Source organism: Sciurus vulgaris, assembly GCF_902686455.1.
Source record: "Sciurus vulgaris genome assembly, chromosome: 11".
Lineage (NCBI taxonomy): Eukaryota > Metazoa > Chordata > Mammalia > Rodentia > Sciuridae > Sciurus > Sciurus vulgaris.
The window spans coordinates 120,136,540-120,142,847 of NC_136472.1; positions in this window are offsets into that span (position 1 = coordinate 120,136,540).

The following is a 6,308-nucleotide window of genomic DNA, read 5'->3' on the forward strand; positions in this document are numbered from 1 at the left end:
ACATTCATTAATTCATTTAACAAATCTTGAAAAAGTGTGTCAGGCACTGTTCTAAGGACTGCAGAAAATGTATTAACCAAAACAAAGTCCTTCGCCATCATAGAACTTCTACTCTACAAGGGGGAAGATGGACAATAAATGAATAACGTATATAATATGTTGGAAGATAGTGATAACAATTTTAAAAAAGGAAAGAGAAGAGGAAAGGCAGAGGTTGTGTGATGTATGTTTAAATAGGGTAGTAGGTTAGAATTCTTTGTGAAGGTGATGGTTGAACAAAATCTTGAAAGATCATGGTTAGAGTTGTGCTGACTGGTATCAGTTACTCTAATGCACTACTGGGTGAATGTTGCTTAACATATCACAATGCATTAGTGTCTCCTGCTTCAGACAGCAGCTCTACCCAAAGCACTGGCTCTAATGAGGGGGATATTAAGCATCATGACAAGTTAGAGAAGGAAAAGACCTTTCTGAGATTTTTACAAAATTACAAGTCACACAGTGAAGATCACTGCCTGCACACATTTGTGGACTTTAATAACCCATCATCAACTACTCTAAATGCCCTTAATTTTCATATCAGCTCTCAGGAAGGGATCTGGGAAGCTCCTGTGTAGAGGGACAAATTGAGTTGATGTGTAGCCACCTATACTTCAAATCCTTTCACAGAGCCATTTGTCCAAAGGGAAAAGATATTCTTATTTGAAGAAACTCGAGTCTCAATGAGCAAGAATGAAAGCTATATTTTTTATCAGAGTTTTTCTTAATCAAACCATGAAATCACACTACAAGGCTAGACACTCAGCTTTTGACAAGTCCAACTACAATTATAGCACAAATCACTGTATGACTATGTGTATGCACATATCAATATCTGTTTGCCTGTTCACATTGGTGAGACATTGTCAGTCAATGCTCCACAATAATGGTGTATCATCTGTAAATATACACTTATAATTTTGCTGTTTCCTACAAAAACTCTAATTATCTTAGTGTCTGGTCTTAATCCCACTACAAGCAAATTACAAATGGAGAAAAACAATTAGCAATCATAAACTCTTTTAGGGACTCAAAGGTAGAGAAGATTTCAGGGATTCATTAAAAGTCGCTATTTCTCAAAGAACCTTAGAATTTTCTTGTCTGGATGATGTAACACCAGGAAAAGTTCCTCTGAGTTGATGTCATTTCAGAGACTTGTCATGAAATTTCATTTCAAATACATTCCAATCATGGCTTCTGCAAAGTCAAATTCATTGATGACTAGCTCCAATACAAGCAAGAAACAGTACAGAAAAATATTCTTTACCATGTTCATTTTGATAAATTTCCCTTTTCCAAAACCTGAATGTCTGCTTAGTGAATGGCTCCTTTGCTTTAGTTCGAGCACATATCCAACATATAATGATATATTTAAAGATATATCATTACATATAATATAAATATGTCTGATACTTAAATAAATATTCAATGTCTTCACACTTCTCAAAGTTTTGATAAACCATTAAATAGTATGAATATGACCCCAATGAGTTGTTCATCACTATATACCAGAGAAACACAAAAACATGCATCAATTCCAATAAGCACAGAGCCTGGTTAGAGAGAAAAAAATGTTTGCTCACAAGTCTTCATTCGAAATGGACTCCACTGCTAAGAAAGAAATTAAAATTAACTTTTTTAAACTGGAGTCAGATGAAACCATAAGGTTCAATTCATCTTTACCTTCACATTATTTAGCATTTTAAAATTCTAGGCTTATGGTTAAAAGACGAGGTGTGCACACTGGAGAAGCTTACAGTCTCACAGACAGCTCCTATATCATCTATGCTTCCTCTTCCTCTTCTTTCATATCATTGTTCATTTTTTTCTCATCTTTCCCACAGTCCTAAACACTTTCTTTTCTTTTCTAAGTGCTTAGTGAGCTCATCTATTCAACAACTTCACCTATAAGGATGGCACTCAATTTTATAACTTTAGTTCTCATATTTCTATTTAGTTGATGAACTGTATCAGTCACTTCACTAGGTATTTCCAACAGGTTGTCTTTGGGTCAATTACAAAACCAACTTCAAAGCTGGGCTTCAGTTCTGTTCTACAAAAGCAGATCCTTTTCAACCTCACCTAAATGTGTACATGGGTCGAACTATTACAAAGGAATTACTATATAGTATAATAAGGTGACACTGTCAATTTGTCTAGAACAGTCAAGTTTATACTTGTTTCAACAAAGTTAGTGGCACCTGCTTTCTGCACTGGTGAATGATAAATTTTGGTCTCCCTAAGTATTCAGAACTTGAACTTTGAAATCAGTCTAACCTCAGTACAGATCCTGACTTTACCTCTTACCAAATGCATGACCTTAGTAGGTTTTAACCTTACTCTGAACTTTAGTTTCTAGTGTTAAAATTCAGATAATAATCATGCCTCAAAGGATCATTGTAATGAATTAATGGTGCTGATCACAGCACTTAGATAGTATGAAATGAAGTAGATCAAATAATGTTAGCATTAAAAATCGCCTCTCTTAATGATAATTTTTATATAGCTAATGGTATCAGAATAGACTGAAACAGAGAGAAGAGTAGCAGGGAGATCAGGTAGAAGACTTTCCAAAAGCAGTAAATGCAGAAAGAGACGAATGGTATAGGAATGATTAATATAGATTGATATCTCAATGGTATAAGAGATATTGATGGAAAAGGTACAAATCAAATTTGTCTAATATTTGAAGCCCAGAGAGAAACAGGTGTAAGATGACATAAATGAAGAATTGAAGAGTGAAAAGGGCAAAGAACTGGATATTAGATAATATCACTAAGTATGGGCAGAACATATAAAAGGAAAAAGATCAAAAAAGTTCACATTGGAAGTTCAGAACATGAGAGAAAAGGTGAGATGCAAATCAGAGAATTATCAAAACAAAGGTGATCGCAAAAAGAACAATAGGGAATTGCTCCAAACATGTGTCTTTCAAGAGACAATGAGGTCCAGGACTGAAGGTTTCCCAAAACATACCAACAGATAAAATAGTGAAGGTGACTGACAGGAGAGTTTGAAATAGCATGTGCAGCATCTACCATCAGGTTTTGTAGTCAAACAAATCTTCAATTAAATTCTAGTCCTATTACTCCTTAGCTGTGTGAACTTGAGCAAGTTGCTTGACAGTGACTCAATGTTCCCATCGGAAAAACAAGGATCATAATACTGAAATTAAAGGATTTTGTGAGAATTAGTTGTGACCTTAGTAAATATTCAACTTAGCAAATAATTGTTGAATAAAAGAAGTTTCACACACACCAAAAGAGGAGAATATTTCAAGGGCAGGAATAGTTATAGTTACATTTCTGAGCAGTCAAGAGAAAGAACTGAAAATGACCTGGAATTAGATAATTCTCTTATACTTCTATTCACTCATTCTTACATGACTCTCTATATGTGCTTAGTCCAATAAAACCCTTTTACATTTAATCCACTATTTCCAGACTATATTCTACAAGCCTCAAGCAGATAAAAAGCTCCCTCCAGGAAAAATTTATATCCCATAATTTATGTGTGACTAAGACAATCAGTATTTAATAAAAGACTGAAAACATTATAGGCACTTTTTCAAATATTATCTAAAATAATACATACATATATGTATATATTCATACTACATATGAATATACTTCAATAGAAATTCGTATTGCAAACCCATCAGTTCAGGGATGACCTTATATTTTCTGAAGTAGTGTATCAGGTATTCCTAAAGACAGTTTGTAAAGATTTTTAGCGCCCAATACCTACAAAAAATAGAAATGTAACTAATGTTACTAAGTAAATTTGAGGCTTTTGAAATGCTAATATTTGGTGTTTCTGACAATGATGCCTACTGAATGAAACTTCCAAGACCAAAAAAAGTTACCACAAAGATAGGGGTAAGAATTTTACTCCAACTTATAGGTGTAGGCAATGACTTTCTCAACAGGACACCAAAAATTCAGGATATAATACCAAGAATTAATAAATGAGATGACATCAAATGTAAAAGTACCTGCACAGCAAAGGAAACAAGAATGTGAAGAGAGAACATTTTCAATGGAGGAAAATCTTTGCTAGCTACCCTTCTGAAAGAGGATTAATATCCCAAATATATAAAGAACTCAAGTGTAATACCAAAAGTGTAACACCAAAAAAAAAAGTGAATGACTGAATTAATCAAGAGGAAAATGAACTTAACCGCCACCACTTCTCTAATGAAGAAATACAAATGGCCAAAAAATACATGAAAAACTTCTCAACAGCTTTAGCGATTAGGGAAAAGAAAATCAAAACTACACTGTTAGAGAATATCATGCTAAGCAAAACAAGCCAAACCTAAAAAGCAAAAGCCAATGTTTTCTCTGATATGCAGATACTAATTTATAATAAGGGAATGGATAGGGAAGAATAGAGTTACTTTATATTAGATAGAAGGGCATGAGGGGGGGAAAGGGGTATTGGGGTAGGAAGGATAGTAAAGTGAAACAGACGTTACCTCATGTACACATATGACTGCATGACCAATGTGATCCTACAATATTTATAATTAGAAAAATGAGAAATTACACTCCATTTATGTATGATCTATCAAAATGTACTAATGTATTCTACAACAAATTACAACAAATTTTAAAACAATTTTTAAAAGCTACACTGAGGTTAGACTGGTAGCCATCAGGAATACAAATAATAGTAAATGCTGGAGGAGATGTGGAGAAAAAGGAACACTTTGACACCGTTGGAATTGTAAATTATTACAACCACTATGAAACCAGTATGGAGCTTCCTCTAAAGACTAGGAATTAAGTCACAATATGACCCAGATATACCAATTCTGGGTATTTGTCCTAAAGAATTAAAGTTAGCACATTACACTAATAAATGCATACCCATGTTTATAACAGCACAGTTCACAATAGCCAAACTATGCAACCAAACTTAGATGTCCATCAATGGATGAATAGATTCTTTTAAATATATACACAATGGAATTTTATTCAACCATAAAGGAGAATGAAATTATGTCATTAGCAGGATAAAGGATGAGCCAAGAACATTATGCTAATCTACTAAACTTCTATTCTTCCCCCTCCCTCCTCTATTTAGGGTTAGCTTTCAAATATCAGGAAAAACAATCAACCTTTAGTTTTTTGGGATTGACTTATGTCACTAAGCATGACAGTCTCCAGATCCAACAATTTACTGGCAAATGTAATAAAGTCATTCTTCTTAATGACTAAGTAATACTCCATTGTGTATATATACCACATTTCCACATTTTTTAATCATTCATCTGTTGAAGGGCACCTAGGTTGTTTCCATAGCTTAGCTATTATGAATGGTGCTGCTATAAACATTGAGGTGTCACTTTAGTATGCTTATTTTAAATACTTTACATATATATTGAGGAGTGGGATAGCTGAGTCAACTGGTGTTTCAATTGCTAGTTTTTTGAAGAATTTCCTTACTGCTTTCTAGAGTGGTAGCACCAATTTGCAGTCCCACCAGCAACGTATGAGTGTATCCTTTTCCCCACATCCTTGCCAACATTTATTGTTACTTGTATTCTTGATAATTGTCATTCTGACTGGAATGAGATGAAATCTTAGTTTTGATTTGCATTTCTCTAATTGCTAGAGATGTTAAACATTTTTTCATGTATTTGTTGATCATTTGTATTTCTTCTGTGAAGTGTGTGTTTAGTTCCTTAGCCCATTTATTGATTGGGTTATTTGTCTTTTTGGTGTTAAGATTTTAAAATTCTTTATATATCCTGGAAATCAATGCTCTGAAGTGCAGGTGGCAAAGAGTTTCTCCCTTTCCATAGGCTTTCTCTTCACACCTTGATTATTTCCTTTGCTGTGAAGAAGTTTTTTGGTTTGATGCTATTTCATTTACCTGTCATTTTGACTTGTTTCTCATTTTAAGTTGAATTAAATTCTTCTTTGATAGACCATTTTTCTAGTGTAGTTTCACCTGCTGCTGGTTTTCATTTATATTCTCCATTTTTTCTTCAGTATTTTATTGAATATGTTTTATAGTACAGTCTATCTAATTGTGAATTTGTTTAACTTTTATTTATCATGGAAGGTTTTTACCTCATCTTCAAATCTGAAGCTCAGTTTTGCTGGATATAGTATTCTTGGTTGGCATCCATTTTCTTTCAGAGTTTGCAATAATTTATTATTATTATTATTATTATTATTATTATATCATCCAAGTCCTCCTAACTTTTAGGTTCTGGGTTGAAAAATTGGCTGAGATCTAGATTGATTTACCTCTAAATG